The sequence below is a fragment of the Tupaia chinensis genome, unplaced genomic scaffold (genome assembly GCF_000334495.1).
Source record: "Tupaia chinensis unplaced genomic scaffold, TupChi_1.0 Scaffold142211_1, whole genome shotgun sequence".
NCBI lineage: Eukaryota > Metazoa > Chordata > Mammalia > Scandentia > Tupaiidae > Tupaia > Tupaia belangeri.
Genome location: NW_006202061.1, coordinates 673,194 through 681,641, shown reverse-complemented (window position 1 = coordinate 681,641; position 8,448 = coordinate 673,194).

The following is an 8,448-nucleotide window of genomic DNA, read 5'->3' as shown; positions in this document are numbered from 1 at the left end:
AGTGTGTGTGAAAGAGGAGGGTCTGAGGAAGGACATTTAGAAGAAAAATAGGGAGGCAAAGCATTAATGGCACAAAGAAATGTGGTATTATCTGTTGAAGATATTTTGTAGTTTTATCAACTGTACTAAGGGAGAAATATTCACATGTTGAAATATCCATTTTGTAAGCCAAATAATAATGTGATTGAATGCATAAAAAAAGAAATAAACAAACAAACAAAACAAAAAATCTGACACCAGTCGTGTGCGTAGGTGTGCCCAAGATCCCAAGAGGAGAATGGAGGAGAAGGGATTGCCCCACCCTGGGAGGGTAATTTCTTGCCTTTTGTTTCTGTTAATGTATTGGGTCCTATAGCAAAAAAATCTCTCTCTAAAAAAAAAAATAATTAATTTTAGTTTTTGCTATGGGTTACATGTACTCGCCAGAGAGAGACAGAGGAAGAGAGGGAAAGTGAGAACCCCTCTGGGGTGATGATCATGTCGTACTCCCTTCTCCTTCTGTCTCCTCTTGGGAGTTTAGGCATGTATGCACATGTGCCCGGTGTGATATTCAAGCTGCCAAATCTCAAACTGCTCACTTGGCCATGTGGGATACAGAGCCTTAACCTCTGCCACCTCCTGTCCCCCACCCCACCATTCTAAATAAATATTCACTTTTGCACTCACATTTGTATTTATATTAAAAACTTTTTTTTGATCAAAAAGAGTTCACCAAATTGTGAAAGCTTCAGGCCCCTATAAAACTAGAAGGATCATGAATATCCCATGTATATTAGGTGTCCATTTTTTTTTTTCCTGGGTGGAACTGTAGGAGCTAATAATTTATCTGGGGAAAGAACTTATCTGCGTAAGCTATTGCCTGAGATTCATCCTTTTGCCAGAAAAACACCAAATCTTACGCCAGGCTCCTGGGAAGGGAGTGCTAATGGCAAAAAGAAAAAGAAAAAAAAAATCAGTTGGAAAGACAGACAGAGCAAGCTGCTTGCTGTGTCATAAGATGAGACGAAAGAGGGAGGTAACATGATAATTTCTGCCCTTTCTTCTCTTCCTTCTGATTCCATTCAGGCATTGGTATGGCAGAATGTGGAGATCAGGGTAGCACAAGCAGGAAGACAGAGAATGATCACATTCCAAGAGCTCTTGAAGCACAAAGAAATAATTCGAGGCTAAATTACTACAAGTTTTGCTGGAGAGAGAGAGATGGGAAATAGGTCGCTGACTACTTTGGGGATCTACACTTATCAATTATACTTAGTGGCAATGCCACAGGCTGGTTTAGGGAAATTTTTGTAATCCTCTGTAATCTTTACTAACCATAACTGAATCTAAGTAAAAAGTGTATTCAGTATGCAAACTTAACTTTAGGACAAATTTCTTAGCCTATCACTCCCAACAGTCCATGGCCCTGACCCCCCATCACACAGAAATTTCAGTGACCACTCTCAGCTTAGTGACTAGAATCTTGGATGTTGTCATGGTAAGGCACATAGGTGCACTCATAGGTTTTATCTTTTAATGTTTTATGTTGATTAATAATTCCTTTGCTGATATTTTATTGAACATCTACTATGTGCTGGTATTCTACGAGGAGTTCTGGGTGCAGATGGAGCAAGAAAGACTAGATTCCTGGTTCAAAAGATTTTAAGATGTTACGTTTACACTCAAAGGCAAGACTGAACAATGTTGTAAATTTCCCCATTCATGTTAGCAATATATACTTTAAAAAAAAAAGAATTATTTATTTAATTTTATTTATTATTGTTATTTCTTAATTTGAAGAGAGAGGGAGGGAAAGTGAGAATGCAAGCTGCCAGGTCCAGGACTTGAACCATGGTTGACCATGTAGAAGTCCAGTGTCTTAACTATCATGCCATCTGCCAGCTCCAACAATATATACTTTTTATAGTTTTGGTAGTTCAGTTACCTTTGGAATAGTTGCACATTTTATCTCTCCCCTGGCCCCCAAGACTGGTATGGCCAGGAGGAATTGTAGACTCTTCATTTGTCTGGGGAAAGAATTATTTGTGTAAGCAATTGTCTGAGATTCATTCTTTTGCCAGGAAAACACTAAATCTTAACTTGGATAATTTTAAATTGTTGCTAAATATCAGCTTAACATTCTGGGGTCTCAACACTGGATTCATCTGCCCATTTGAGTAAATTCATGACTCTTTTTAAAGAAAAATTCTGGTAGGTCTCTCCAGTGTCCTGGTGACCTGCCTGCAAGTAAGAATGAGATGGCTTTGATCTGGTGAGAATTTGTCAGACTCTTTCGCCTTTCATGGAAAAATGTCAGTCCTGCTACCTGCCCATATGCCCAAGGGAATAAGAACAAAGAGCTCACTCTTGCTAAAGGCAAATTTGGAAACATGATTGTGTGAGACAGCAGAGGTATGTATGAACTGCTTGCTCCTTCAGGTTGAATAACTGTATCCTTGTTCTAGCTTAGATTCCTGAAGGCAACATTTACTACATTAACTTGGCTGCCACTGGAAATGGCTTCATTTAGCTAGGATTAAGGAGTATGTCTTTGATTTTTATTGTAGACTGATAAAAAAATGGTCATATAACTAATGTTTCTGTATTTTTGACACAAATCTGTTACACACATTGTCCACTTTGTCATTTCATGTCCTTTATACAAGAATTACAAAAACCCCACACTGAAATCTAACCAACCCTTGGACTTGACATTTCTACTGGGATATCCAAACTCCTGATCTCCTCCCACCCTCTGTGATCTGCTCCTCCCTCTGACGTTGTCCTGCCAATAAACAGCAGCTTCACCACTCAGACCAAGCAACTCAGAACCATTGTGGATCTCTCGGATGTCTCAAGCAACCTATGATCAAATCTTGCTACCTCTACCTTGAACACACATCCAAAATCTCACTGTTTCTCACTCTTGTCTGCAAATTTCAGTACGCTTCTTAACTGGTTTCCCTACTTCTGCTCTTTGTTTGCAACATCTATACTCTATATTATAGCCAGAACGATCCTTTAAAATATGTCAAGCCATGGGCTAGCAGATGGTATAGTGGTTACATTACTGGACTCTCATATGGCCAACCACAGTTCGAGTCCTGGACCTGGTAGCTTGAAACTCACGCCAGGCGCATGTGCACATGTGCCCAAGATCCCGTGAGGAGAAAGGTTTGCGGCATGGTCGTCCCTCTAGTGGATGATTTCTCACTTTTCCTCTCTCTGTCTCTGTCTCCCTCTGTCAAGCACACATGCCCTAAGGCAAAAACCTCTTAAAAAAAAAAAGTCATGTCATTATACTTGTCTGATCAAAGTCTTCCTATGACTTTCCATAGTCTCCAGAGGGGGGAAAAATCAAGATCTCTACTTCCTGTCCCTCCTTGCTCCACCTCTGATTTGATGTCTTCAAAATCTGCTCCTGATTTGTGTCACTTGAGCTGCTCAGGTCCTCTGTGCCTGCACACTTGTTTTCTTCATTAATAAACTTTATTTGGGGCTTGTTAGCAAGTCAAAAGAATTTAAAAAAATATTTTTTTGGAGAGGTTTTTGCTATAGGGCGTGTGCGCTTGCCAGAGAGATGGAGACAGAGAGACAGAAAGCAAGAAATCACCCCCCAGGGGGATGGCCACACCACAATCCCTTCTCCTCCATTCTCCTCTCGGGATCTTGGGCACGCATGCACACGTGCCCGGTGTGAGTTTTAAGCCAACAGGTCCGGGACACAAACCGTAGGCAACTACATGGGAGTCCAGCGACATAGCCATTACGCTAACTGCTGGTCCCTGAGAATTAAAAAAAATTTTATTAGTGGGCAATTTTATGTAGTTAGCTATGTGGTTCGAGTCCCAGACGTGGCAACTTGAAGATCACTCTGGGCACGTGTGCTTGTGTGCCTATAATGCTGGGAAGAGACTGAAGGAGAAAGGACTATGATATGGCCATCCTCCCTGGGGGAGTGATTTCTTACTTTCCCCCTCTCTCTTTATCTCTCTCTAGTGAGTGCATGAGCCTTACAGAAAAAAAATTTTATTAGGCTCAAACTCAGAAAAATAAGCATAAGTAGAATTCATTCCATTGTCAGGATAAACAAAAGCCACTGTGAGATACCATGAGCATTGAATGAAGACATCTTACACGTTAGAAAAGCATTACAGAAACAGATTAACTTCTGCTGTTATTTCTCTCCTTAGCATTGATGTTGGCAGAGTAACTTTTTTTTTTTTTTAAGTTTTACTTCTTGATTCCACGAGTAAGAGAGACAAATAGAGAGAAAGATACAGGGATAGAGAGGAACACAACCTAACAAAGTTCTGATGCCACAATACACCTCTAGCCTCAGCCAGCTCAGTCAGGGCACAGTGTACTCAAGGCACACCACTTTTATAAAATAAAGATCTAGGAAAAATCCGAGGGCTGGAAAACTGAGCTGCCACCCTGAGGGTGAGACATAAACACGGGGAGGGAGACCCTATCTCCTTCAGCAGCACTGCTGGAAGGATTGAGGTGGGCTTTTGGGTTCAGGCCCAGGGGTTCCTGAGTCTAGAAGTCTACTTGGAGCTTCTGGCCAGACAGAAGTATACCGACAACCTTCCCGTGAGGGTCAGCGTTGCAGAGCATCACGTTTTTACCATTGTATATCCCCATCCAGCCTCCCAGAGCAGCATTAAAAGCTGGAAAAGAAGCAGCCAAGAATAGCAATAGGATGCATGAGGAAAACTAGGGGATACCAAATAGTACTCCCCGGAGCCTGGAGAAATTCTGCTGCAGCCTCCAGATGTGCATGTGTGTGGAGTGAAATCTGCTGTCTCCCTTCCCCTTTCTTTTTCTGCTTTCTGTTTCTCCATTCATTTCTAAAGCTGAGCTTTCTGTCCTCTTTAGCCACTGGTCAGAAATGATTCATTCAGAGGCCAATTTCTTAGGTTGCTGGTGGCAATGAGAGGACCCAGAGACTAACAGAAGCGCCCAGAGATAGCATCTATTGCTTTCTCCTTCCGCCTGTCAATCTACCACGAAGCCAAATGAGGTTAGGCTGATAACAATTTGTTTTTCACAAAACCAAGCTGGTGGCTTCTCTTTACAGAATATTGTTCCAGGTGCCTGCAAATGGCCCAAGGAGAACTCATTTCAACACCTCTCCAGATATCACAGCTTGACGGAATGCTTCAAAATTGCCAGGGGTGCCTTTTTTTCTTTACAGGGCAGGGCACCACCTTTATCCTCTGTCAGAATCCAGGCACTGGGGGACTTGGCCTTAATCCTTCACAGAGTCTTCCTCGTTACTGGGCTCCATGCATCACCTCCTGCCTAATGACAATACTTCCTGCTGCTTATTCTTACTCTCATTTGGATTTCTGTCTTCTCTTTCCAAAGGCAGCTGGTTCTGACAGCGGCTTTTTCCCATGTAACAACAGGGGTAAAAAGCCATTTTGAAAATCCTGCCTTTTTATATATGGTACTGACAGTCTTTCTTTATCCAAGGGGATGATTCTTTCCCTCCTTCTCCACACGGAGTGACTCCCTTCTGCATCTTTCAGCTCTAGGCCCTTCCCTGCCATAAGGAACTGTAGTGTGATAACGTGGGGAGGTCAGGGATGATCACCAGGCCCAGAAGCAGGCAGAACAAACCGGCACATGGCTAGTTTGTCCTGTACAGAGCCCTTACCCACATCTGAGGTGTCAGGAGAAAGGAATACCTCAAAAACAGACACTGTGGAGGGTATTTTTTCAATCAAAAAGAAAGAAGGAAGAAAAAGAAGGAAAGGAGAAGTAGGAGAAAAGAAAGAAAGGGGAAAAAAATAACACTCTGTGAGTCTGCCACAATGGTATCTTTTTGACCGCAAATCTCATTCTGCTGGGAGGATCCATTTGGGAGCCCCCCACCCTTTTTTTCTTCTTGTGCTATAATACATGTAGGAAATTTAAACCTCTAGTAAGCCAGTTGGAGGATAAGAGGTATGTTTCAAGCTCCTTCACCTTCTTTGTAGCTTGGTGACCAGCTTTGTATTTGCGACCCTCACAAATTGTCTGTCTTTGCAGGCAGCCAAGCACAATAAATTCCTTGTAGATTATGGGGACAGGACTTCAGTCAGACATACCACTGTGGGGAGGGGATCATTGATCATGTTCCTTGAATGACATAGGTAAATGCCACCTCTAAGAATACCACTTCTCTGGAGACAGACTCAGGCGATACGCGTTCTGAAGCAAGCTCGGCCACTGTCTCAGCCTAAGAGCCCTCTACTGTCATTATGGGTAGACCAAGACACAGATGACAACATAGTTGCCTAGGAGAATCTTGAGCAGCCTCACTGCTGGGTGGTAATTGGGAGCAAGCGTTTTTCCCACTTCTTCTTGGATCCCTTTGGAAAATCTCCCTGGAAACTGCTAGAAGAAACCTCTTTTTTCTGCACCTGTTTGCTGCAGGGCTTCTAGTTTTCTACCTGAATAGCTATTTGGGGTAGAGGTGGATGTCATATCATCAGTATTATCAATATAGCCAATTTAACCCTATTCATGGATTGAGAGGATTTTTTTCAAAGAATTTTCTTCCTTGGCAAAACTAGGTAAACAACATTGCTTTTTAATCAAGAAATGTTTGCACCTCAAGGCAAAACTTTGCTGCAACCAAAGGACAATGAGCTTCCAGTGGGCTCAGGCCATCCTAAAACAGGAAGTCTTTTTGAGACAAAAGCAGAGTTCTGTTAAGTTGCGAATAGGCCCATTGCAGGCATAAACATAGATCTGAGGGTGGTGTTCTAGAGGCAAGGATAAATAGAAAACTCTGTGAACCTGTTTGCTCCATTTGTCTACACAGTCACTTGATTCACCTGGGTGGACAATGAACTATGGTGTAAAATGGAGAGAGCCTGTGAATTATTATCTCAAAATGCAGACGATTTTTATAACCTATTCGAGGGGATGATGAACTCATCAAGGGAAGAAAGTTGGCTGGCTCTGAGAGAGCTGGGCTGTGATTGGGTGCCTGTGTCCCAGTGATTTATAGTCCCTTTTAATGCAGTTGGGATTGGGAGCGAAGGTCAGAGTGGGTATTTTAGTAGATGTATGAGAGTGGATTTTAGATATAAATTATGCAACACTTGAAGTTCAACACAGATACAAATCGAGCAGCCCCTTCACGGTGTTTGGGGAATTATGACTGATTTGTGGTCTGCTTATGAATGGGAATAGGTCACCCTTCAGTTATGAAAGTATTTTTCACATTAGGACGCCAATAATTAATTAGGGGTTCATGTGGTGGGGTCATGCATGGGAATGCTTGGTGTTTTGACTCCCTAAATCTGTGTTCCTGCCTGCAAGGCCTCAGTGATAGATTTCTTTCATTGTTCATAAAGGAATTATTAGATCTTGTCTCAGTACTGCACGAAACACTTTTACGGCAGCATTAAAGTTGGGACTTGTTCAGATTGCAGTTGGGAAGCTGATTTTTCCTGTCGCTGTAATCCAAGATTTAACTTTGATACTTCTGGATCATGATTTTGTTTTCTAAACATTTTGAATAGAATTGATTTAACTTTTCCATTAGGAGGTTAAAAAGGACTCCAAATAAGTCTTTATGCAGCTGAGCTAATTAAATGAAAGAAAACTTGAAGCTGTATAACAGCCAGGAATAATTTATCTCCCGATTTATCAATATGCATCACCTTGTGAAGGTAGGATGGGTGCCCTGAAGCTTTGACTTGAGTGGCTTTCTCAAATAGCAGAAGCCCCAGGAGCCAAGGTCATTATTTTTGCATGAGGTTTTTAATGCTAAACATAAATACTGGGAAGACTGGACTCCTGGGCAAGCCGAGACTTGATTTTGAAGCCTCAAAAGCTGGCTGCCCACACCTCATTTGAAAGATGGCAGCTACGTCAGTGCAAGTCTGGCTGAAACCACTACAGAAGATTCTGTCTGAAGACTTGCTTTGTGCTCCACATTTGTTAGGATCCGGTATGGTCTTATCCTAGAGAGCTTTTATTTCCATGTTTCCGAGGGATGATGCCCACTGATTGTTCCTTTTTCTTGAAATATTGTCAGGATTGAAAATAATTTTGGGGGGGACCAGCCTGTGGCTTGATGGCTAAGGTGGCTGGATCCTACATGGCCAGCAATGTAATTTAAGTCCCGACCTGGCAGCTTGAGAAACATGTCACGTATGTATGTGTGTATACCTGAAATCTCAAAAGGAGGCAGAGACGGAGGAGATTGTGGTGTGAGCATTCTCCATGGAGGGTGTTTTCTCTTCTCTCTCTCTCTTTTCACTACTCTGTGAGCACATGCCCCTTCTGACAATTTTTTTTTAAAGTAAAATTTAAAATAAGTTAATTAAGAGATGTGCCACAGCTTCAGTAGTGATGGCAGAGCCCAGCAGGCCTGAACTGTGCCAGCACCTTTCCTGGGAGACTGTTGTTGTCATCCAGCCCCTGTTGTATGGTAACCATGTACGATTGAAAAGCTGTGATTCG